Below are 27,720 nucleotides of genomic sequence, written 5' to 3'. Positions count from 1 at the left end.
AAGCACCATAAATGGAATAAACTAACAGAGTCATCCAAAACATTTATGACTACACCATCAATAACACAAAAAAAGATTGGAGAGATTTGGATAACTATGGCACAAGTAAGGTACATTTTGGTCCGAAAATACCGTGTAACTCATGACCAACACTCACTTGTATTTCTTACTGTGTGATTCAGTTTCCAAGAAGTGGCCAAAAGTTCTTAGAGGGAAGATACGTTTATATCGGCTACGTGGCTGTCACCTGTCTGGATACCATTCCAGATACAGACGTACTACAGGCTGCATAAAACGAACAGTTAGGGGCAGCTGAATCAGCCCTGTAGGTGTCCACCCTCGAGCCCCTGGAGCTAACGATCTAAGTTAGCCCTACCAACAACTGCCTCGCAACGCTTTTCCTCTCTTAGGGAATTTTGACCAGTCGTAATTCGAGAATAATAGCAGCATTCATAAATATAATACTACATATAAACATAATTTCCCTTAGCCACAATTTTAACTTACTCTTGCCGAAAAAGAAGGAAAATACGGAGCCATAATAAAAGCAATTTCGTGCGGCTCTAACAGCCCGGTGCAAGTCTTTCAACTGGAAGCCACTTCGGCGACTTGCTTGCCCCTAACCAATAAAAAATACTTGACGCCCTCCATTGTGAATTAAAGGCGCTGCCAAGCAAAGAAGCAAAGAAAAGTAATTTTAAATCATCTCTGTAGATAACGCCTATGTATGGTTGGTTTACATTTATTAAATTTACTGTCGATCAAAATTAAACTGAAAAATTTAGTTACGTGAGCGGCTTGTACATAGTAATCTTTTTACAGAGAATATGTATCTTATTTTTAAACCTTGATATGCTCTGTATCATAGAGAGTTATCGCAAATGTCATGTGTGGAAAATGTAATTAACTAACTTAGACAGAATGATTGTTGGTAAGCTTCTGTGCAAGTTTCTCTCATTTTACCGTATGGTCATTACGGGATATGTGTTTCGAATAAGTGAAGCACATGTCTCGAAACGTATAGGAGTGTTTGCCCACGGAATTTCAAGAGAAAGTCTTTCCATATTGCACAATACATCTCTTCTAGCGTCTACCACTGACGTTTGTTGTGCGTCACTGCGGCAGGTCAAGTTGACGAAATGAACCCTTGACGAATCGCAGAACTCTTCTTTGCTTCTTGTTTTTTTCTTTCTTTATCTTTCTTCCATTGATCAGTCTGTTAAGGCACTAGAAGGACGAAAACTGCTCAGGAATCAGTCAGGCGAGGGTGGGATCCTTTCAGTGAATATATTCTTCACTGACGTCTCCGACGTTACCTTGCAATTTACTTTCCTGTCATTGTATTTCCTTAATCCTAACAACAATTTCAAATACTGACTTTTGCAGTTATTTTTGTCGAGTGGTGCATGTTTACAGCGCAACAGATTTAGTTTCAGCCGCCGGCCGGTGTGGCCGAGCGGTTCTAGGTGCTTCAGTCTGGAACCGCGCGACTGTTACGGTCACAGGTTCGAATGCTGCCTCGGGCATGGATGTGTGCGATGTCCTTAGGTTAATTAGGTTTAAGTAGTTATAAGTCCTAGGGGACTGATGAACAGAGATGTTAAGTCCCATAGTGCTCAGAGCCATTTGAACCATTTAGTTTCAGACAAGTTAAAATATTGTAAATATTACTGAAGAAAAATTGCAATTACCCACACTTTTTCACGAATTAATTGTTTCGCCGAAACAAGTTTCGGGCGTGGATCCATCGTCACTTTTTTTAGTGCTATAATACACATAATATACATGATTTACTTGTTCATAAAAGCTTTTACATTATATACAAGTTCTTTGCATTTACTTAAGGAAAGATTTTTCTCTGTGTGTTAGAGTATAGGGTCTGACAGTTTTTTCTTTGGTGATGTTTACGAATACAACTGCGATGTTCTCAAATCATCGTCGAATAAATAATGTCGTTGTTGTCTTGCCAAATAAAGAGAAATGTGCATAACTTCAGAAAGTGCACAGATTAATTTTCCTCATACGCCATATCAATGATGCAGACCGCTATACTGTATTGCATAAGGAGAAGCCTTTCTTCAGATAAATAAAAGCCTCGTACACAATGTAAAAGCATTTGTAAACAACAAAACCATGAATATTCTATTAGGTTATAATAGCAAAAAATGTGAACTCTGTACGAGAGATCGTCGCTTCAGTGTGACGATGGCTCAGATCTAAAACTGGTTCCAGCGAAATAAATCAGTCGTAAAAAAGGCGTGATTGGCTGATTTTTTTTTCCTTCGGTGATATTTTCGAAAACAGCCGCGGTGTTTTCAAAGCATCACGGATAAAATAATATCGTTGTAATGCTGTGTTATTCAATGTAAGGTAGTTTGAAAGGTTGGTGTACACTGTGTTAGTGGCTGTATGCCACAGCAGAAGGCGCAGTTGCTTTCCAAGGTCCAGACAGGTTTCCGGCTCCCAGTTCTTGTTTTGCATGATCACTGGCGTCGCCTGTTTGCCTCACTCTTGGCAGCGTAACCCACACGCTGGGACCAGCGTAAAAGCCGTCCTAAACCTGCGTCCTGCACTGCGCACTTAAAAGGCTGTTGCGAACTGCTGGAGCGAGGAGTGGGTCTGCAGCACAGCACCTGCTCTGGGATACTGCCCTCGCGTACTCACCAGAAGTAAACAGTAGTGCGAGCAGAAACTTTTAGGCCGTGGAACTACAGTTTTAGAGATTTTTAAACCCAGGAAATCAGTCTACATTATAAGACAGAATTGGTGGCACATCGTGACCCGCCAAGATAGCCACGTGCGTTAGCACACCGCAGCTGGGATTCGGGGAGGCACGCCCGGCGGATTAACGACGAGGGTCTGTGTGCTGGCTAGCCTTGGATGTTGTTTTAGGTGGTTTACCACATCCGTCTAGGTGAATAACGGCATGGTACCGACGTTCTGATTCACTTACACAGTTCACTATCATTTCGTCTCCCACTACCTAGCTTTTGGAAAAAAATAGTTCCTTCCTCAGGGAGGAGAGAGGGACGAAGAAGGAGGAGTTATGGAAGGTTAAAAAGGAAGAGCAAGTTATTCAGACCCCAGAATGAGGAGGACCCACCTATAGTGAGGACGAGGTTAGGTCTCCGTAATGTAAGTGCTGAGCAGCTTTCTGTCTCATAATTTTGGAGAATGGTAGATATCTTTCAATCATGTATTATCCACTGGAAAATCTACGATATGAGCTGTGGTGTCATAAGTATATTAATATTCTCTTGTTAAACGTCTCATAAAGTGTCGCTGAACTTCATCAACCCTGTGGCACAGTCATTTATTGTAGTTACACATGAATGAGAATGTTTCGCAGGTGAAGAAGTGTTATACAAACTTACTCAGGTGGAAACATTATACATTAACATTTCTGAAAATCGCAACATACACAAAGATGGTCCAAGTTAACCCGAACTTGGAGAATGTGTAGATCAGTGTCAGAGAGAAGTGATTAAGACGGAAGAGATGGTGTAACTGCAGGCCCAACAGCACTGTTTCTTGCGACAGGAAAGCTCAGGATTCACAAGACAATGAAGAGTCATTAACCGAAGCAAAAATATGAAACAAACTGCCAATGATCCTAACTGACGTGAAGAGGCATATTATAAGCCTGTGAGAGATATCAAATGGAGCAGAATATCGATCCCCAGCAAATCGATTTGCACATCATGTGGAATTAGTAGTTGTAAGAAGGTTGTGCACGATGACCATACAATGGCGGAGTGTACAACGTGACTACAGCACAGGAGGATTGTCGTCATAGCCGCACGGTCGTGACGGCTCATATTGTTGGATCGTCGGTGAAGTACTGCAATAGGTGTGCACCTGACGGCTCTATGTCTTCTGTGGACTAGACCAGTGTTTCTCAACCGCCGTTCCGCGGTACACTCATCTGTCCCGAATACATGTCAAAGTGTGTCGCGAGGTTTTTAATGTCTTTTAATCGTCTGCACATAAAATATCTAGAACATAGGAACAAGACTTTTGGTCAGGTGACTACAGGGTTATAAACACAAAATCAAATAGGGGTAATGCAGGAGTAGGTTTAATAATGAATAGGAAAATAGGAATGCGGGTAAGCTACAACAAACAGCATAGTGAACGCATTATTGTGGCCAAGATAAATACGAAGCCCACGCCTACTACAGAAGTACAAGTTTATATGCCAACTAGCTCTGCAGATGACGAAGAAATTGAAGGAATGTATGATGAAATAAAAGAAATTATTCAGATTGTGAAGGGAGACGAAAGTTTAATAGTCATGGGTGACTGGAATTCGGCAGTAGGAAAAGGGAGAGAAGGAAACGTAGTAGGTGAATATGGATTGGGGGTAATAAATGAAAGAGGAAGCCACCTGGTAGAATTTTGCGCAGAGCACAACTTAATCATAGCTAACACTTGGTTCAAGAATCATGAAAGAAGGTTGTATACATGGAAGAAGCCTGGAGATACTAACAGGTTTCAAATAGATTATATAATGGTAAGACAGAGATTTAGGAACCAGGTTTTAAATTGTAAGACATTTACAGGGGCAGATGTGGACTCTGACCACAATCTATTGGTTACGAACTGTAGATTAAAATTGAAGAAACTGCAAAAAGGTGGGAATTTAAGGAGATGGGACCTGGATAAACTGACTAAACCAGAGGTTGTACAGAGTTTCAGGGAGAGCATAAGGGAACAATTGACAGGAATGGGGGAAAGAAATACAGTAGAAGAAGAATGGGTAGCTTTGAAGGATGAAGTAGTGAAGGCAGCAGAGGATCAAGTAGGTAAAAAGACGAGGGCTAGTAGAAATCCTTGGGCGACAGAAGAAATACTGAATTTAATTGATGAAAGGAGAAAATATAAAAATGCAGTAAATGAAGCAGGCAAAAAGGAATACAAACGTCTCAAAAATGAGAGCGACAGGAAGTGCGAAATGGCTAAGCAGGGATGGCTAGAGGACAAATGTAAGGATGTAGAAGCTTATCTCACTAGGGGTAAGATAGATACTGCCTACAGGAAAATTAAAGAGACCTTTGGAGAAAAGAGAACCACTTGTATGAATATCAAGAGCTGAGATGGAAACCCAGTTCTAAGCAAAGAATGGAAAGCAGAAAGGTGGAAGGAGTATATAGATGGTCTATACAAGGGCGATGTACTTGAGGACAATATTATGGAAATGGAAGAGGATGTAGATGAAGATGAAATGGGAGATATAATACTGCGTGAAGAGTTTGACAGAGCACTGAAAGACCTGAGTCGAAACAAGGCCCCGGGAGTGGACAACATTCCATTAGACCTACTGACAGCCTTGGGAGAGCCAGTCCTGACGAAACTCTACCATCTGGTGAGCAAAATGTATGAAACAGGCGAAATATCCTCAGACTTCAAGAAGAATATAATAATTCCAATCCCAAAAAAAGCAGGTGTTGACAAATGTGAAAATTACCGAACTATCAGTTTAATAAGTCACGGCTGCAAAATACTAACGCGGATTCTTTACAGACGAATGGAAAAACTAGTAGAAGCCGGCCTCGGGGAAAATCAGTTTGGATTCCGTAGAAATGTTGGAACACGTGATGCAATACTGCCCTACGACTTATCTTAGAAGCTAGATTAAGAAAAGGCAAACCTACGTTTCTAGCATTTGTAGACTTGGAGAAAGCTTTTGACAATGTTGACTGGAATACGCTCTTTCAAATTCTGAAGGTGGCAGGGGTAAAATACAGGGAGCGAAAGGCTATTTACAATTTGTACAGAAACCAGATGGCAGTTATAAGAGGACATGAAAGGGAAGCAGTGGTTGGGAAGGGAGTGAGACAGGGTTGTAGTCTCTCCCCGATGTTATTCAATCTGTATATTGAGCAAGCAGTGAATGAAACAAAAGAAAAATTCGGAGTAGGTATTAAAATCCGTGGAGAAGAAATAAAAGCTTTGAGGTTCGTCGATGACATTGTAATTCTGTCAGAGCCAGCAAAGGACTTGGAAGAGCAGTTGAATGGAATGAATAGTGACTTGAAAGGAGGGTATAAGATGAACATCAACAAAAGCAAAACGAGGATAATGGAATGTATTCGAATGAAGACGGGTGATACTGAGGGAATTAGATTAGGGAATGAGACACTTAAAGTAGTAAAGGAGTTTTGCTATTTGGGGAGCAAAATAACTGATGATGGTCGAAGTAGAGAGGATATAAAATGTAGACTGGCAATGGGAAGGAAAGCGTTTCTGAAGAAGAAAAATTTGTTAACATCGAGTATAGATTTAAATGTCAGGAAGTCGTTTCTGAAAGTATTTGTATGCAGTGTAGCCATGTATGGAAGTGAAACGTGGACGATAAATAGTTTGGACAAGAAGAGAATAGAAGCTTTTGAAATGTGGTGCTACAGAAGAATGCTGAAGATTAGATAGATAGATCACATAACTAATGAGTAAATATTGAATAGGGTTGGGGAGAAGAAACGTTTGTGGCACAACTTGACTAGAAGAAGGGATCGGTTGGTAGGACATGTTCTGAGGCATCAAGGGATCACCAATTTAGTATTGGAGGGCAGTGTGGTGGGTAAAAATCGTAGAGGGAGACCAAGAGATGAATACACTAAGCAAATTCAGGAGGATGTAGGTGGCAGTAGGTACTGGGAGATGAAGAAGCTTGCTCAGGATAGAGTAGCATGGAGAGCTGCATCAAACCAGTCTCAGGACTGAAGACCACAACAACAACAAATATATTATTACCAAATCGTTTCTTGGAGTAGAGCAGTCTGCAAGAAATCGCCTATCTGTTTACGTGATTATACGCATACTAAAAAAAATGTGCTGTATGTACTTAGTGTGTTTGCTTTGTTGCATTGGGAAAAAGTCACATTTAGGGATGTTCCGTAAGTTTGCAACGTCTTGTGTTATGCCCCAAAGGAAAAAGGTTGAGTAATGCGGGTCTGGACGAGAACACGCATATCAGCGTTGGCCTCCATTGAATAGAAATCACGAACACATAGACTGCAATGCCCGGTCTTCGCTGGCGAGGTGAGCAGCAAAATTGAGCCGATTAATAGAGCTGTTAACGATTTTAGACGATCTATTTAGTTTGTACCAACATGAAGCTACTAAGCTGGGTTTGAGTAAAGTCATTCTCCAATAACTATAGATGGAAACTGTGAAATCAAACTACAATGGTAGAAATGTTTCGTATGTTCTTCCAAAATTAGTCTCACGTTGTTACTTGTTTACGATCGAACAGGATAAGCAGAAAAAAAAGAAAAAAACGTTTTGGATGATCACCTTCTCATAACTGTAACGGAAGAAATGTTCTCGCAAATGACAGCTTTTTTTTCTATGTGCTTCTTCTTGAGTACTGGTTATAACAATATTGCAAGAACGAGGAAAAACTCCGAAAAAAACTATCAATTTGGGTTTTTACCTTCAAATATGATTCGTAAACCACGGAAAAATAAAAAAAATTAAGTTTTGCTCGACTAAATGAAGAGCGTTTCCGTTCATACATCGTTGTATTTTGAAACAGAAGTGTTGCTGATTGCTCAGGCCGGCCGGTGTGGCCGTGCGCTTCTAGGCGCTTCAGTCTGGAACCGCGTGACCGCTACGGTCGCAGGTTCGAATCCTTCCTCGGGCATGGATGTGTGTGCTGTCCTTAGGTTAGTCATGTTTAATTAGTTCTAAGTTCTAGGCGACTGATGACCTCAGAAGTTAAGTCGCGTAGTGCTCAGAGCCATTTGAACCATTTGATTGCTCAGGGCGTCATTGTTACTTAACCTTTCGTATTCCGTCTGTAGAAAGATTATACTTAGTGTTCCGTTTTTTGATTTCCCTGAGTGCATAAACACCATATGTAGACCTTATATCCTCACGCCTTACATAATTTACTACCGGCACATACTTTTTTAGAATATTCTAAGCTGACGTCTCAGTTTGCCCTGATATTGAGTATCAACAGATATACAGGAATAGCTGGTTAAGCCGAATCCATCAGTTAAAAACCATCACCCCCAGCTGACAGTAGTTTGCGAATTATTACGATTGTCGTCGTGCGTAATATCTGCATCAGCCCAGTTCATCAGTCCTTGAAATAACAGACGCGGTTAGATGTATGTGTTTCACACAATCGGGAAAAATTTCATCTGTATTAATCTAATTACTCGACCCACGTTTCCATTCTGTCTCAAGTTTCAGTGTGAATAAGTTAACTTTTTGCTGTGGCATATGGGATTTTTTAAAGTTAAATTTGTTGTTTAAATCGGTTTTTGATGAAGGAACAATCATAATAGTAAGTGATACATTTTATCATCCCTAATTATTTTTATCAATTAAAGCCTTTATAGTCCGTTTCATAACATACTACTGAAAGAATATATATGAGTGGTCGACTGGAGAAATAATGTGACACTGCCGCTATATCTTCATGGAAGTGTTACAACCTCCATCAGTTATTCCCGCGGCACAATGTGTATTATTACAGTATTGCCCTCGCCACTGGGAGCACACACTTCGCTTGACCATCAACAGTATTGCGTTCAGACTTCTTAGTGTACGAATGGTAGTTTTAATTCAAGGCGTGACAAGTAGTCACGCAGGAGGTACGTGCCCGTTTTATGAAATTTAAAATGTACACTGCTTTTATGGACACTGAAGAAGTATTTAATAGTCACAAGATATAAGGCAAATGCCTTACTTACGCTTTTAGAAAACTTTTGTCTTCAGCATATCAGGTCAGGAAGAACAACGTCAAAAGGCAGCTTGGGGCATGTGAATGTGTCACATTCAAAAACGTAACTGGTTTGTTACATTTTGGAATGTATCACGTTCACATGCCCCATGCTGCCTTTTTAAAGTTCTTCTTCCTGGCCTGATATTCTCCATGACCTGATATTCTGAAGACGAGCGTATCCGAAACGGTAAATAAAGCAATTACCTTATATGGCTCTGAGCACTATGGGACTTAACATCTGTGGTCATCAGTCCCCTAGAACTTAGAACTACTTAAACCTAACTAACCTAAGGACATCACACACATCCATGCCCGAGGCAGGATTCGAACCTGCGACCGTAGCAGTCGCGCGGTTCCGGACTGAGCGCCTAGAACAGCTTGACCACCGCGGCCGGCAGTTACCTTATATCTTGTGACTATTAAATGTTTATCCACCGTCCATAAACCACCGTTCAACATTTTAAATATAGTTTTAAAGTTTTTCTTATCATCTTAAAATAAATGATACATGACTTTTTGATTCTCTGGTAGGTACTAATCTGCCACCCTGGCATACACAGAAATCGCCGTGACAGTGCCGTAGTATGGCGCTAGAGGACCCAGATAACATGGCGCACGGCGCTGACGAAGTGGAGATGAACTGCGTTATTCTGTTTTGTGTCATCTAGCGCCGTGCTAGGCAACTGTGGCGGGGATTTCAATATGTACAGCGACAGTAGACATATTACCTGGGAACAAACAGAAAATTAATTATGTAACTTTATTTTTTCAATGTGGTAAAAGCTCATGACTATCCCTCCTATGTCCCTACACTCCTACGCACCGAGATCAAAGGAGTCTGTAGCACCACTGGCTCGTATCGCTTTGAACCAGTCTGTTCTACGAGGCACCACTACATGACATAGCAAGAAAAGCGCGACCTCTTTTGAGTAAGCACGCTATGACTTTCCTTATTTGCACATCCTTTCATATCAGCATATCGTTGCTTCTTTTCCCTCTGGTTATACGCGATCTGCGTCGTTCATTTACGACAGCAGTGACATAGCGTCTATAGCCCACGGGAAAAAAAAAGTGCGAGGCGGTGGAAGACGAAGTCATAACTAACAAGCACTATGGATGGCCACTATGCACTTGACCCTAAGATGGCAACTCGCGGCCTTGTGAAACACAGAGTGTACAACAGCACAGCCACGGAGGTAAGACAGTGAACAGCGCGTGTTCCTACACGTGCTCGGGGAGAAGTTGACCTAGAGGCTGGCTCACGCACTCTCTGCATGGTGGGACCTACGACCGGCCCACGAGCTGCCATCTGGTGGCGGGGAGGAAAGACAACTTCACGTGCTGGCGCGACAATGACTGCATTACGAACTGACACGTTTCCAACATGACAGGCAGCGATTGGAGTTTGATGTCGTTACTCCTGTAAGTACATACTCCGTGAAAGTCTGCATTACGAATAGACACGTTTCCAACACAATAGGCAGCGATTGGAGTTCGATGTCGTTACTCCAGTAAGTACATACTCCGTGAACGTCAAACCACTTTTTCCATCTGCAAGAAGAGATGCATCATCACTGAAGTGAAAACGCACACAACATCGTTGTTTGCTTCAATGCTCGCCAAAAAGTAGTTAGACGTACCGTTTCCGCAAGATAGGCCCTTCAGCCAAAAGATGAAGGCACAATTGACAGAAATGGATGAATATCTTGCGAGTGTTCTCTCATGTCCTAATGACTTTCGGCTACCGTATTCTGGTAATTATATTTCTTGTTGTCCACAACAATGGCAGACTGGCAAGATTATAATCCTGTCTCAGATATTCTGTTCACAATTAGAAAATACTCCTTTCATGTACAAATAGCACAAATTACTTATCTACAATTGCCCATAGACCAACTCAGCGTTTTCTTAGACTCTGTTGTCAACCTACTGTTTTTTTTTTTCGTTAAAAGTGCGCTGTCTATATGTTTATAACAACACAAAACATTTGACGTATCGGTTTCATGGCATGGGAAGGAGTGAGAGTAAATCGCAACGTCTAGATAGATGAATCGAATGTAAAAACGTAATCAACAGCCGTAGTATGTTAGCGAAAGTGTACGTAATGTAAAATATTACTTTTCAGCTCATATCACTGCAAACCATTCGAAAGTACTAAGCCAACATTGCTCTAGCGGTTATTGAGATACTAAAAGCTTCTTTAATATTATAATGGCGCTCTGACTACATGTTTTTACGCAACTTACGTATATAGGGAATCTGCTGTTCAAAGTAACAAATGTATTCATTTCCGCAACGTTTGTCATAGTAACATCGGCTACGGGAGGTAACAATTAGAACTTACCGCCATGAAAACCTATATGAATATGCTCTTCAAAGACGCCACTCGATTCTTTCAAAATAATAAAATTCTTTTCTTTCATATGTTACGTCGTCGTTAGTTCTGAAAAGAGACAGCACGCTCTCGACTAATTGTTGAGTAACGTCGCAGCGGCTGTGAGAAAATTAATGAAAGGGATACGAAGTACCAACAGAAAAAGGGTGTATGCTTACCGTAACACGACGTTCTAAACTGTTATTATGATCTTTCCCTTCGAAGGTTTCCATTTCTAATGGAAGCGTAAATGATTCTGAGTTGATAGTTCGTTTACGACACAAGCAGGCTGAGATCTTCATGCGATACTTATTTGTATGGTAACAAGGAAAAGCACCAGACATAACTATCCGCTGTTCCTGCTGACGTGGATAATTTACAACTTAGCACTGCTCTTAAGAAAGGATGAAGTAAGTATTAAATGAGGAAACAACAAAATTTAATCCGCCCCGTCCCTTTACGTGAATCACTTGTTTCATCTGTAAAGAACTTTTTAGGGAGAGAGATAAATGCGTATCACATCGAAAATTCAAACACACTGGGATGTAAATTTTCTTCTGTTGTAATTCCTGATTCCAAGAAGTCATATGATGTTATTACTCAGTATATAGCCACTAAAGAAATATTAGCCATGGTAGAAATAAGTAATTTATATGGTACATTTCATAGAGACAGCTAAAAAAGTCTATAGTGCATTCTTGGTAACAATAAGCATACCAGGTTTGAATAACTGATAATACTACCTTAACGACCAGTTCCATCGAAAAAGCCAAAGAAAGCAAAGCCGGTCGTCAGAAAACATAATTGTCTATTTTCCACCCTTCAAATGTAATTACAACTCCTGTTGTAATTTAAGTGGACGTTTGATTCTAATTAAATTTTCCAGGAGGAAATGAATATACGTTCTTCTTTTGGCCAAGGAACTAATAAACTGAAAGTAGGGTGAAAGCAATTTCTATCCCAAAAAAAGACATATTTGTATAAGTTTCGAGTGGAATTCTATGATACTGGAGCCGACAAAGTATCAGCCTAAACTTTACATTTGTTCTACTCGCAATAGTTTCCAAAAATCTTATACTCTCTTCTCGATAATGCATGCAGTAAGAGAATTTGTTACCACCTACAAACCTTTTTGCAGCATCGAACCTACGTATTTCGCAGTAACTGTTGTTACTCCTCTATAGCGAACACCTAGATCAATAATGAAAAGAAAAAAAGAAGGCGCACTCGCTGTATCCACTGGTTCTTTACAAGGACGATCCATCACAGGGAGACTTCTAACAAGAAGTCAGGCTTAGGAGAAGCACATCTACGTCACCAGGTTGCTTGTATCGAGCTGAAGAATACCCGTAACGTCGACATTGAGATGTAGCCGCCGAAACACACTCACAGCCACGGCAGCGATGGAACAGCTAACGACTGCGTAGCTTCTCGCTGCCACCCTGAGACTGGATGCAGCGCGGGTTAGCGCTCCCGGCTCTCCTGGCTGATGCAACCACCAGTCAGATATCATCACGCACCCAGTCTCATGACGCCGACATTTCTATTTATAGCACCAGTCAGGGGCAGAAGGGAATATCATTCTGTTACCGTAATTTTGAAACAATTATTGTTAATTATTGACAATTAATTTTACAGCTCAGTTTTAGGATATTTAAAAATTAATTCTGGATATAAACTTGCTATAGAACTGAATACCATAATCTTACGGTCAGTACTAAATCTTCCTTTTCAAAGATTTCGTATGATGAGCAACGGTGACAGATTAGAGAACCTCGAGTAAGATTCAGTGGAAACTCGGTGAGAGGTCGCAGAGGGCGGCACAATATCGTAGTTACTTATTCTTCAAAAGGCTGGCCACACAGGTCCCTCTCACACAGACTTCTCTTTCAAATCCTGTTAATGGTGACATCGAGATAATCAGGGTCACCAAGCTAAACTGTTTTTGACAAAGTCAGCCATCAGCTTGAAGATTGGTTTGAACTCCACTGTACTTTGCTAGACATGGTCCTGTTGGTCGTGGTATTCTGTTTCAATCCCATTTCCGAATGAGCACTCACAGGCAGGTTTTGATGTACCTGAACAAGCCCCGAGTCACTGTATTACTCATAGAAAGCTTTCAAATAATGCAAACTCCAGGTAGGAATATTAAAATGTAGGAGAAAACAGATTGTTACTTACCGTAAAGAAGACGCGTTAAATTGCAGACAGGCACAATTAAAAGACACTGACATGAGGCTTTCGGCCAAATCCTTCATCAATAAAAGAGAAACACACACCATTCATACACACAAGCAAGTACACCTCACTCACACATGACCGCCAACTCCAGCATATCGGGACTCCGACACGAGATGCTTGAGTTGGAGATCATGTGTGAGTGAGGTGTGCTTGCTTGTGTGTATGATTAGTGTGTGTTTCTCTTTTATTGTTGAAGGATGTGGCCGAAATCTTTCTGTCAGTATCTTTTAATTGTGCCTGTCTGCAATTTAACGTGTCTTCTTTATTATCATAGAAATCTTTGATGAAGATGAAAGTCTGACCGACCACCAGAATAAGCAAAATATTAGCACAGAATTCTAAACCGATTCGTAAAAATGGTTCAAATGACTCTGAGCACTATGGGACTTAACATCTGAGGTCATCAGTCCCCTAGAACTTAAAACTACTTAAACCTAACTAACCTAAGGACATCACACACATCTATGCCCGAGGCAGGATTCGAACCTGCGACCGTAGCGGTCGCGCGGTTCCAGACTGTAGCGCCTAGAACTGCTCGGCCGTACGGGCGGCGATTGATTCTTAAAACTCGTTATAATTGTGTATTGAATGGACAGGTGAAGAAAAAATTAAATGGAAAATTTGCCAAGATAAGCTAATTAGCTGTGAAGGAAGTATGCGGAAAAATTCAGGTGAGTGTGAAAGTATTCGTATAGTCAGCACACTTTGCTGAACAAGTTGGGTGCAGCAAATAATTGAGGCAGGAGACACAGAAATGAAATATGATGCAAAAACAATCACTCAGCTCATGAATGCATACATGGAGGAAAGGAAGAACAAGAAAGGCACCACTTGGCTTCTGGCTCTATTCTAAGGTTGTATCCACGGATGACTCTGCCATATGTAACTGTGCAGTGCGTGTGACCATTGTCGTATGCTCTGCTAGTAATTAAAGTTGCAACATCAACAAGCGGCAGGTATCAATCGTCAACTGTACATTGCTTGGCTATGAAAACGATTAGCACTTAGGTGCAATCGCAGCAGGTAGTGACGCCATCTACATCCTGTACAGAAGGAAAAATTAAGCAGAGGTTTCCTCATTCTGAAATCACATTTGTGTATTGTTTGTTTGTGAAAATGTCGTGTTATGTCTCGTGTAAGGAGTAGAAACGTTTCGCAGCACGTGTCGGGATTCAACAGTGTCTGGACCGTGGCCTATCTAGACTGCTTTATCGTTCCGCGACACTGCTCCTGGCGTTTGTCGAGCTCCCACGACTGTGGTACGTACTCAACACCATGAATGTTCTCAACGTCCCAACGTGTCTGGAAATGTGAAATACAAACACTAAAAGACTAACACCATACAGCTAGCAGTAGTTACAAGAGTGCCAAGTTACACCAGTACAGTTTTCGCAATAGAACAATGAAAAGATTGTAAAGTACATAAATAAGTTCGTAATGTGTGGCCGGTGCCATAGGAGAATGACATCCACAGCAACTTGTAACTGAAAACTGAACAACGCCGTCGTTTACAAAGATAAGTTCTTAATGCAAGATAAAAACGCAAACAGACGTCACAGTTTTCGAACCGAGCTGGTTCCATGGGAGGACAATATCTACAACTTATAGGTGAAAGCAGAATGCCGCTCTTGTATCAGATAGTTCGTGAGTAAAGCAGTTGCACTTGCATGGTGGCGGTAACGCCTCGCAACCAAGTTCTTGTGCACAGTACTTGGTACACGCCAGTATGACGTGGATCAGATCCGCCAGCACCATTGGTTTCTGATTACGGCGATGATTTCCAACCACTGTAGATGGGCGGGGTAACACCCGTGTCTTAGCCACATGCGGATGCGAGAAGTCACATCAAATCTACTAAGCCTGAACGAGGTGAACCATGGCCGAGAAGAGACGTTGGGCTGTATAGTCGCCAGGTGGCCGCCCTTATATTACTGGGATATGTGGCATTCACAGCTCCAGTGGTAATGAGCAGCTTTCTTCACCATCGAGTTGAAATACGTACAAGGGATGGGTTTTGGCAGGAACTGTCCTTCCTTAATACCTCTCTTAGCGAAGCGGTCAACAATTTCGTTATGGGGAATGCCATTATTCCATTTTATTCAAAGTAAGCGGACGTCAATAACCAGTACCCGCGAGTCTGGTATGACATTCGAGATATATCTGGTAGTCTGCTTATGAAACGCCGGATATTGTAATATCTGCAACACTCTTTGGGAGTTCGTTAGGATCAATACGAACCGGAAAGTCCGCGTTCCATAGTAAATAGCCTCCCAGTTGGCCAGTAACAACAACGCGCTTTCACCGTGGAGCGACCAGGACGACATTGGACACAGAGTGTCATCACCTCGTCCTTCCAGAAGTGTTCTGGTTCTGCATGCAGTAGCTCGTTGTATTCGTTCGCGGAGATTCGAAAAAACGAGCGTTAGCATAATTCTGTCGTCATCCTCATACAGACTCAATGCTTGTTGTTGTGTTATATAATGCTGTTGGGTACACAACACGATCACCTATGTTTCGCATAACTGCAACTTTTTGGTGTGCCCAGTCGGTGACTGTGCCCTGGATTATAGGTCTCCGTGCCGTTATTTTTCAACAAGATAACGGTCATGCTGTCTTGACCTACCTCGATACAAAGGTTATCCGACTGTAGCCCTGATCAGATTGTTCATCAGATCCCTTACTCAGTGAAAACATTTGGTCATGGACTGCTGAGACACATCCTCACTCACCAGCCACTACGATTGATGAATTGTGGCACAAAGTTGAAGCACCGTAAAATGAAGCATCCATATCTGTCGTCCAAGCGTAGTTTGACTTGATGCCTAGCCGGATCAGAGCCATTGTGCCTGCCAGAGCTGGAAGCTCTACGTGTTAAATTTCGCGATTTGTCTACCACAAATCACCAATGAATTTAATCCTATATTCCTCGTACAATACTGTCCGTACAAATTTCGTTATCTTCTATCCTGATTCGTGTTGCAGTTTTTATGTCCAGCTTTGTGTTTACGGCTATGATGTGTCCACACCCACTTGTTGACATTAAAATGAGCTAAATCTCGAAACTGACCTGTAGTTCTTATTAAAGTAAAGGAGAATGTTGTACCTAGAGGATAGCGTAACTAGGAACAACGTGGTTCTTTGATCGGTACATCACTTTAGCGGCTCGTTTTAGAATCACACGAATACCGCCATAATCAGTTTCCGCAATTTTCTAGAATTTTTGCTGTTAGACAGGAGGCTGTGTTTTGTGCAGCATTTGTAAATATTTTGCGTCCAGCAGATTTCAGTTCTGTATAATATATTAAACGTGTTTGGAAAATATTGTTTTTCTTCAGGTACAGAATTTTATAGTGAGTAAAATACTATATATTTTTAGAACCATTTATATAACATGTGGACATTTGAGTCATACTTCGTCGGTCGTGGTCCATCTTGTACCCTGAAAAGGAACAATCATGGAACACGTGATATTTACAAATGAACTGGGTTTCTTTAATACCTTAACAATTTTTCCTCACTTGGAAATGAAAGTGTGTGTTAGTTGCCAATTTCAAAACGTTTCCATAGTACTTCTTAATTTTATTTCACTTGCTTATTATTGGTGTGTAGTTGAGTAATAGTGTTCAAAAATGGTTCAAATGGCTCTGAGCACTATGGGACTTAACATCGGAGGTCATCAGTCCCCTAGAACTTAGAACTACTTAAACCTAACTAACCTAAAGACATCACACACATCCATGCCCGAGGCAGGATTCGAACCTGTGACCGTAGCGGTCGCACCGTTCCAGCCTGAAGCGCCTACAACCGCTCGGCCACCCCGGCCGGCAGTAATAGTGTAACAAACTAATAAATAGAGTATTGACAAGATTTTCTCAGTTGCAAAGCTTTTAAATATCAATCGAATATGTGTTCCCAAATACATGACCAAGCTGTATTCTGGAATATGTTTTCATATTCGGAAAAACCTTTAGTTTTCCAGAGTAAATTTTGTAATTCCAGAAAGAGACTGAAAAAAAACCAAAAAGTGAATGAATGCCATCATTTAAAAACAGAATAAGAAAATATATTAAACCACTGTTTCAGGACCAGTTAGAGATGAAAACTGAAAAGTGTGCCAAGGTAGAAGTCTCTCCCCTACTTGTTTTAAACAAATAACTTGGTGAAAACTATGTGTTTCTTTCAGAGCACAGCATATCGTTTTTTAACGCAGAGAACTCTTCCGAAGTAGGTTCGGGGCTACCGAAAGGATGTATTATAAGCTCGTGAAAGTGTTCATTGATGTAACGAGAACAGGAAACATGTGCGAATAGTACTGTTATGGCAGATTCGGGTACGTCGCAGTTCATTTGAGTCCATGGATACTGCTTCTGCATAGGCACTGTGCAGATTGCTGGGAGTCCTACGCCTATGTGAGGTGGTTTCCTGGCACATTGTTGCACCAAGTCACCTTCGTCCTTAAAATTGACTTAAACACCCACCTCAAAGTTGCAAACATCCGAAAGGATACAATACGCGTTCTTGGGAGCAAATAAGGTCTACATTTGGTTATCACTCGGTCGTGTAGTGTAACTGTAACACGTTCAATCCTGTGTCTTAGAAGTCACACACAGATGGAATCCGCACATGGGATCAACAACTGGCCAGCCAGTGTGTTCATTTAGACAGTGTCCCTGTACCTATTGAGGCCAACGCCAGACTTGTTCTCCAGCCAAGCCTCAGAAATAGGGTATACATAAGGCCGGGGAACACTTTCAATTATTTATTGCACAAGAACCAAACAGTGTACAGTTATCATGCATATGTCATTTTGAAGAGAAAGTATGATTTTTTTTCATGTATACCGCCACAGCGTAGTTTGGTAATTTGCCGATAGTCAGCGCTAGTTGCAAACATAGTGAGTTTAGGTGCGGAGCGAGCTTTCTGTGTGTTGGAGTTCGACAAAAACAAGTGTGCTACGGCTGTTCAGCGGCTGTTTGGAACCAAGTACGGTAAGAAGCCACCAACAAGGAAGGCCATTTACCACTGGCACAACAAATTCGTTATGAGGGGTTGCTTCTGCCTGGCAAAGAGAAGCGGACGTCCTAGTGTGAGTGAACTGAATTTGGGGTGCATACGAGAGACATTCATAAGAAGTCCAAAGAAATCGGTGCGTCGTGCATCCCGTGAACTTGAAATGGCTCCAATGACAGTGTGGAAAGTCCTGCGACAGAAGCTGTCTATGAAACATTTTCATCGTGAAGTTCGTGGGTACCTGTTCACGAAGCTGCCGCATCGATGGATTGGCCGTGCTACAGGAGGGGACAGCTGTTTCATGAAGCGGCCTCCCCGATCACCAGATCTCACTCCGTGTGACTTTTTTCTGTGGGGACACATTAATGATCTGGTGTATGTACCGCCTCTACCATGTGATGTAGCGGAGCTCCGTGAGAGAATACGGGAAGCTACTGGTACAGTCGACGATGCCATGCTGAGACACGTATGGCAGGTATTCGAGTATCACTGTCCTCCCCTTGTTTCCACTCACAATAACTACACGGAACAAGTTGTCTGGTATAAGTGTTTATTACATTAAACTTTACAACTTGCACAGGCAGCGCGCAAACTGCGGCTCCTGGCTTTGCCGGAAGACGTACACGCACGACCGCTACGGGGTCTCGCAGCTACCAGCTCGGACGTTACAACGGCTAATCCTACCTGCGCGCACAAAGGACCTGGGAGATCCACTTCTGCATGTAGGTTGCAAATTCTTCCGACAGGGAGCAGATTATACTGGACAGTCTGACCTGCCCAGTTTGAAGCTGCCACTAGATGGCAGTTGGAGTGAGTTGCAGAGTCCAAACAGAATGTTTGTATAAAAAACTTTCAGAGTTTCTCTTCAAAATGCAATATGTATGACATCTGTACAATGTTTCGTTCTTGTGCAATAAATAATTGAAAGTGTTCCCAGACTTTATGTACACCCTGTATACCATAACCTGTGCCCAGTCACCGCTGTGGTCACATATCAGATGTCTGAATAACTACCTTTTGCAGTGCGGATGTGCAGGAAATGAGTCAGTGAGCTTCTGAAAGATACTGACAGGGATGCGGAGCAATGGCGACTCCATTGCCGTGGCCAGCTGCTGTAAGTTTCTCGGTTGAGAATCCATTGCACGAACAGGCCGATCGAGGTAGTCCCAAAGAGTCTCCAATGGGTTTAAACCAGGGAGTTTGGTGGCCAGAGGGGTACCGTAAATCGTCCTGGTGATCTTCGAACCATGCACGTTCAGTGTGTGCTGTGGGACACTTTGCATTGTTCTGCTGTTAGATTCCATCGTGTTGACGAAAAACAGACTGCATGTAGGGACGGAAATGGTCCCCAAGGATAAATGAGTACTTCTGTTTATCCATTGTGGCTTCCAGAATCACGAGATAAGCCACGAAATGCCATGAAAATATTCTCCACCATGTAACCTCCCAACAGTGAAAACTATAATTAGTTATATCATTCACATTCAGCGTAACTTCCCAATAAAAAAATTCCGTAACCTACCAATAATACAATGTGACTAATCTCTCAATAAAATTGTGGCTCACTTATAACCTTTCAATAATTGACTGTGAATTTAAACTGGTAAATTTTGGACGTCAGCAGCGCTGCGTCATGGCCCTGAAAGATAATTCTGAATAAAATGAAACTTCTTACCTCAATAAGGTCGCCGGATAACGCGTATATATCTGCTCCTATAAGAAATTTTTCTGGCACAGCCCAGTGCAATGCTGGCCGACAGATTTGTCATGTATAAAAAGAAACAACTGAGTTTTCTTTTCAATAATCGTGATGACCAAGGATTGGAGAAATTAGTAAATTCTTTAAATTGAAACGAATGATTGTCAAAAGTTACTTTTTATGAGAAAGATTATTATTAAGAGTTTTCTTAAAAATATTTACATGGGACTTGATATAACAATACTACATATGCGCGAGGCTGCTTTTACCTTATACTACAACGCTCAGGCACCGCCATCGCTCCCACGACCGGCCCAGCCAACACGATACACCAGACTGCTTGCTAGCTACTACTTACTCCTACAGCCACACAGTTCCTACTGCATACAACACTGCTCTTTCGTCTGAGATTCTCTTATAGCTTACATATCGCAGGCAGCCCAGAGCAATCCATCGAAATTACATCTGCTCGAGTGCGCTAGCAACAAATTCTTTAATAATGGACCTCTTATAACCAGGCTCTCTCCTCCGGCCAGTGTCCTTCCGACGATTGTTGCAGGATGTTTGCTTTTAGACGTATTACGACAGTGAAGCATAAAACTTGATTCATCCGAAAAGATCACCTGTCGCCACTCACGGACGTCCAGTTATGGTATTGGCACGGAAATTCCAGCAATCACCGCTGGTCAACAGCTGTCAGCATAGGTGCGTGAACCAGGCGCCTGCTCAGAGGCCCATACGCAGCAACGTTCACTGAACGGTCTTTGAGGAGGCACTGTTGGTAAGCCTCTTGGTTCATCTGAATGGTCAGTTACTCAACAACTGCGTGTCTACTGGCCCGTACACATCTCCGCAGCTGTCGCTGAGGCCTTTCGTCTATGGTCCACGGTGCACCACAGCTGCCTTGAAACCGGATTTGTATAGCTCCATCTTGCCATGCACGGTGCATGCGAACAGTTTACAAACTGAGCCGTTCAGGAAATGCTTCCACCCTTGGACCGAAAGGCAATGATCATGCCCCTTTGGACGTCAGATAAATCACTCCATTGTTGCATTACGTTAACAACTGGACTGTTTTCCTCGTGCATCCCGACACACTCATATACCTTCCACTGCTGGTGCTGCCACCTGCCGTTTGTGAGTGGTTATTCCGCTTTGACATCGAACGTAGGCAATGATCACAACATTGTGACTGGATCGTGTAATAATTTAAATCGAATAAAATATACGATTCATAGATTCCTATCCTAGGTTAAACTGGCAATATGACTACAAACAGTCCGCAGCTCGTGGTCGTGCGGTAGCGTTCTCGCTTCCCGCGCCCGGGTTCCCGGGTTCGATTCCCGGCGGGGTCAGGGATTTTCTCTGCCTCGTGATGACTGGGTGTTGTGTGATGTCCTTAGGTTAGTTAGGTTTAAGTAGTTCTAAGTTCTAGGGGACTGATGACCATAGCTGTTAAGTCCCATAGTGCTCAGAGCCATTTGAACTACAAACCATAGGAACAATATTCGGATACACAATGAGCAAAGAGTGGTCAGATTAGGACCTGGCAACGCGTGACCAAACCAAGGGGGACAAGGAGGCCTACACCTGGTGAGATGGGCTTGTTCTCCAAGTCAGACTGTCGACACATAAGGGCTGAGAAGTTGCGGACTTAGCTGAAAACCATCCCAGATGCAGTTTGTTCATTTATTGGGTCAATAGACATTCGAGTTGTTGCTCTGTATGGAACTGGAGGATGGCCTAGACTACATTAATCGCATTCACTATGTCTTTACGCTTTATGCCTTAAAATATCGTTACAAAAATATACTTTGTTCATACGGGACGGCGACCGATTAGATAGCACACAAAAATATCAGTGATTTACTGCTTCAGTGACTTTTCTTTAAATTTCGACTACCGGTTTCAAGACAGCAACGTAGCGCAATGGTTAGCACACTGAACTTGCACTCAGATAGACAACCGGTCAGGCCCGCCTCTGGCCATTCTCATTTAAGTTTTCCGTGATTTCCGTAAATCGCTTGGCGGGATGGTTCCTCTGAAAGCGCACGACTGATTCACTCCCCAGTACTTCCCTAATCCGAGCCTGTGCTCCGTCTCTTGTCGACGGCACGTTAAATAGTAATCTTCCTTCCTTATTCGTTCCAGCCGTCATCATCGGATAGATTCCGAAGTTGTTTTTTACGTCATGGATGTATTTTGGCATGCACATGTGTCATCTGTTTGGTCGTAATACACATAAAAAAGTCTAAAAGATCTTTCAGAGTTGCAAACAATGCCATTCGTTTCTTCGTTAGTGCGAGACGGCAGTACACCTTATTGTCACATCGCTCGCTGACAAATAAACACATGTGGATTACACAGATGCAGTCAAAGATGTAGAAACATCAAAATACACATAATGGAGATGATGGCATGACAATTGAAATGCCTAGTGGAGTTGCAAATAAAAATGATCGAGTAGTAAATGGACAATGTTTTTGTCTTTTATTGTGTGCGTGTGGCAGATGTAAGTTCGTGGTCCTTAACACAGCTCGGTTTACAAACAGCACACTTCGGGACGGGTTCCCCGTAACCGTACTTGAAAGGAGGTGTCCTCGCACAGTTCAAAGACTCCTGACACGGCGCCGAGGAGCTGATGCAACAGGAACGACGCAGCCGTCAGATCTTGCCAGCAGGTTACTCCATGCCCCCCCCCCCCTCCCCATTCCCCCACCGATATTCCCACTCTCGCTACTTCTTTCTCACTACCTCTCTCTCTCTCTGTTACACACACACACGTTCACATCTTCCGGGCCCGCGCTTGATGAGCATCCACTCATGCTTGGTTTAACAATACTGTTACAATAATAAGGATTTTTCAAGCAGCCTCCAAGCTCTTTAATGTATTTAAGAAATAATATTTTGGTTCGTCAAAAAGCTGCTATGATAATACTAGTAACTAACTACAACTTTTTTCTATCACTGAGGTTATCATCTGAATGAAATATTTTGAATATAATAGTGGCTTAAAACGAAAGTTCCTCGATATCAGATACATAATCTGATTTCGAGGTACTTTCTCTTACTCTTGATTATATTATGACGTTCAGATGATGATCCAGATGATCGGACCTCGTTGACCGAGATGGATATTACCGATGTGACCTTAAAAATCTTTTTGTTGTGAAAAGTAAAATGAACACGTACCACAGCAAAAAGATTTTTAAGGCCTGAAGATGACAAAAAAGTCTGTCGAAAGCGGTTGTCGTAAATAAAGAAATATTTTATGCGATCTAGGCTGTCGAATGTTTTTAGTTTTATTGGATGTTACACTACAGTACAAAGTGACACAGATACGTGACACAATTTTCCAACATAGTTACCAAGTAGCTGCAAACAGCAGTCGGGTCGTTCTACCAATCGTTCAATTCGTCGACGATAGAGATCCGCTCCGTGGTCTATGAACGCTGTCCTCACAGTTGGAAAAATTTCTCCGCCCCCCTTCCCTCCATGTGTTTCTTAGCTTCTGGATCGCACGCACATGTCGTCTGTGGTCGGATGGCGTTCCTCCCGATCAGCATCGCCCGCGGTCTGTACGACCTCGGTCAAATTATTGGCAGCATTTCACTATGGCTGGACACAACACGGCACTTGGTCCATTAGTGCTAGGATTTCACAGACAATCTGTGTGCAATGTGGACGTTTTGCCTACAAGGATCGTACTGTTCCGCGTGCTTCAACTCTGGATTACGTTTACAATTGCCGTGCCATTTCAGCTGCCCACGATGATGCACCTGTTACCCATACCGCAACAGAACTGTGGTGCAGGACAGCGGAACATGTAATATCTTCTGAAAAGTGCGCCACACCTGCAGCGCCGCCACGTTCTTAGCGTGGGACGACGTGTGTAATTTTCTTTATGAAGTCCCTAGGTATTAAAGCGTGCATCTGAATACTCAGTTGTTGTTTCTTTTACCTCTGTACTGCGCTCATTGTTACCTCGGATCATTTAAGGCAGCTGTGACTACACAATTACAAGTTATCCAGTATGAGTCTTCCACATGCAGCGGAGTGTGCGTTGTTTTGAAACTTTCTGGCAGATCAAAACTGTGTTCCGTTCCAGGACTCGAACCTGAGACCTATACTTTCGCAGTCAATGTTCTTACCGACTGAGCTACCTAGGCTCATCTGACGACTGACTCACCTTCCCTCCCCCCCCCCTTCCCCCCGCCACGGTCTCCGCCCTCACAGCTCTACTTCAGGCCGTACCTGTACCTCATCTCCCACTTTCCAAATCTCACAGAAACCTTCCTGCACTCTTCGCGCGTCTACTACTCGTCAGAGGCAGGATACTGAGGAGAAACGGTTTAGGAACAGTCTAGGGGAATGAAGTTTTGATCTGACTGGATGTTTCAAAACAGCGCACGCTCCGCTGCATAGTGAAAGTCTCTAAGGATTGTACAAGGCTCTGGAAAAAATTCTCTAGTCTGTGGCTGAGCCGTTTCCCCAATTTAAAATCGAATAAAGCTTCAGAGACTGATGGAATCCCAGTCAGCTTCTACATTGCATTTGCTGCTGAATTAGCTACTGTTTTAACTATAACCTAACGTAGATCCTTCGAAGTAAAACCCCTGTCCAGTAATTGGAAGAAAGGAGAGGTCACATTCGTCTGCAAAAAGGGTAGTAGAAGTGATCCACAAAACTACCGTCTAATATACGTTTGTTATTCAACCTTATAACATATTCTCAGCTGAAACGAAATGAGGTATCTCAAACAAAATGACCACTTCCATGCCTACCATCACGATTTCTAAAACATCGATCATGCTAAACCGAGCTCGCACTTTCATTGCATGGCGTACTGAAAGCAATGGATCAACGCAGTCAGGTAGATGAAGTATTTCTTGATTTCCTAAAAACGTTTCACTCAGTAGCCCGGATGAACCTACTATCAAAAGTACGATTGTATGTGATGTAAATTTGTAACTGAAATGACAATTTTTTGATAGGAAGGATACAGCACGTTATCTTGAATGGAGAGTCATCGTCAAATGTAGAATTAACTTCGGGCGTGCTCCAGGCAAGCGTGTTGGTGCGCTTGCTGTTCATGTTGTATACTTATGACCTTACGGACAATTTTAACAGTAAGCCCAGACTTTTCACAGGTGATGCATTTATCTACAACGATGTAAAGTCTGAAAGAAGATGCACAAATATTGAATCAGATGTTGACAAGATTTCAGAGTGTTGCAGAGGTTGGCAGCTTCCTTTAAATGTTCAGAAATGTAACAGTGTGCCCTTCACAAAACGAAGAACGTAGTATCCTATGGCTACAATGTCAATGTGTCACAGTTGGAATTGATCAACTCATATAAATACCTGGGTTCAACACTTACCAGGGACATGAAAAGGAACAGTCACATAATCTCAGCCGTTGGTAAATCAGATAGCAGACTGAGGTTTATTGGTAGAATCCACGGAAATGAAGCCAGGCTAGAAACGAGATTGCTTGCAAATCACTCGTGCAACCCGTCCTAGAATAATGCTGAAATGTATGGGACCCTTACCAAATAGGTTTAAGAGGGGATATTGAATGTATACAGGAAGAGCAGCACGAATGGTCACATGTTTGTTTGATCCGTGGGAGAGTGTCACTGAGAAAGTGTGAACGAACTGAACTGGCAGCCGCTTGAAGATAGACGCAAAAAATCTCCTGCATACCTACTTAGAAAGTTTTTAAAACCGACTTGACATGATGAACCCTCTACGTATCGCTCCCATAGGATCGCGAAGACAAGATTACACTAACTACAACGCGGGCACAAGCATTTAAGCATTAGTTCTTCTCACAATCCATACATGAATAGAACGAGAAAAGCCCTAATTACTGATACAATAGGACGTACCCTCACTCCACAGTGGTTTGAAGAACACGCATGTAGATCTAGATGTAAGTGTAGATCGTTTCTATCATGAGTGTTAGTCCAGCAAAGAGAGCTGCTGTTAGGTTCGGTAGATTGGAGAGATGTACTTGCCAAAGCACAGGCGTGACATCGGGTCGCGAGTCGTGCCTGGATAGCTGCTAGTTCAGGCGATAAGAGCATTGATTCCTAAAGACAAGGTTCCGGGTTCGAGTCTCGGTCTGGCACACAGTTTTAATCTATTTCAAGCATAACGGTTAACAACAGTGCATATGCCACACAAATTTGCTGCTATTTGTAGGAATATACGAAACTAATAATGCACGCTCGTTAGTCCTGTAAATTACGTTGCCACACTTAAATCCATCAGGAAATCATGAAGCAGAATAATGCTTGAAGACATCACGTCCTACCGTTCCTTTTGAACGACAATTTAGCATAAAATGTATTCACATGAATAGCTGTTTCCGTGTCGAAAAAGTCATCCTACAGAGCACCCCTTAGGCACCGAAAGATTATTCCCATAAGCTTTGTGGTGCTGGTTACGAACGCTTGTTTAGACTGCGTGGTTCGCTGAGCGCCCGCTGTAAGTTGTTTCCTGGAACGTAAAAAAAGGTGGCAGGGCGTGGCAAGGCATGATCCGAGCCTTAGGCGTCAACCTTCCATACAGACATACTATTGTTAGCAAATTGGTGCGCCACTACAAATACTGTAGTCAGCGTGGCAATAAATGTAGCTTCTAATCATAACTGACTTCTTGTTGATGTTCACATTATTTTTATTTATGGTCATGATCATTCATCCCCATTACGGTCGGAGGAAGGCAATGGCAAACCACCTCCGCTAGGACCTGGCCTAGTCGGCGGTGCTGGTCTCCCGCATCGTTACCTACGCTCCTCAGAGTATGGGACCTCATCATCATAATCATCATGATAGGAGCTACGAACCATTACACCGAGAGTCGAAAGTCATGCAATACCTCCGAATATCGTGTCGGACCTCCTTTTGCCCGGCTTAGTGCAGCAGATAGGCGTGGTATAGACTCAACAAGTCACTGGAACTCCCTTGAGAAATACTGAGCCAAGCTGCCTGTATAGCCGTCCACAATTGCGAAAGTCTTACCGGTGCAGTATTTTGCGCCCTAACTGACCTGTCGATTATGTTCCATATAAGTTCGATAGCATTCGTGTATGGCGATCTGAGTGGCGAAAGCATTTGCATTGTCCAAAATGATTTTTAAACTAATCGCGAACAACTGTCGCCTGGCGACATGGCGCATTGTCATCCATAAAACTTGCTTCGTTATTTGGAAACACTAAGTCAATGAATGGCTGCAAATAGTCTCCAGCTAGCCTAACATAACCATTCCCAGTCAATGATTGGTTTAATTGGACAGAGGACCCAGTCCATTCCATGTAAACACAGCCCACACCATTCTGGAGCCACCACCAGCTTGCACGGTGTCTTGTCGACAGCTTGGATACTTGGTCTCATGGACGAAAACACTGGAACCTTACCATTAGCTTTTATCAACTGAAATCAGGACTCATCCAACCAGGCCACGGGTTTCCAACCGTCTAGGGTCCAACCGATACGGTCACAAGCCAAGGAGAGGCGCTCAGGTGATGTCGTGCTATAAGCAAAAGCACTCGCGTCGGTAGACTGCTGCCATAGCCCATTAAAGCCACATTTGGCCGCTCTGTCCCAATGGATAGGTTCATCGTACGTCCCAGATTGATTTCTGCTGTTATTT

At 42.6% G+C, this 27,720-nt stretch overlaps 2 protein-coding genes across 4 annotated transcripts in view; one reads left to right on the top strand and one right to left on the bottom strand.

Moving 5' to 3' along the window:
- The window catches only part of LOC126236494 (uncharacterized), a 166,133-nt gene extending 153,585 nt beyond the window's left edge, over positions 1–12,548 (bottom strand). For all 3 annotated transcript variants that reach the window (XR_007544929.1, XR_007544928.1, XM_049945850.1), the window contains exon 1: positions 12,502–12,548. The gene's annotated coding sequence lies outside the window, so the exon portion shown is untranslated. The remainder of the gene's footprint in view (positions 1–12,501) is intronic.
- LOC126236493 (tyrosine aminotransferase) overlaps positions 1–27,720 on the top strand; it is a 174,745-nt gene that overhangs the window by 50,539 nt on the left and 96,486 nt on the right. The window lies entirely within an intron of this gene.

This window comes from Schistocerca nitens, chromosome 2 (genome assembly GCF_023898315.1).
Source record: "Schistocerca nitens isolate TAMUIC-IGC-003100 chromosome 2, iqSchNite1.1, whole genome shotgun sequence".
NCBI classification, from domain to species: Eukaryota; Metazoa; Arthropoda; class Insecta; order Orthoptera; family Acrididae; genus Schistocerca; species Schistocerca nitens.
Note: the sequence above shows the minus strand (reverse complement) of the source record. Positions and strands in the feature narration are given on the sequence as shown.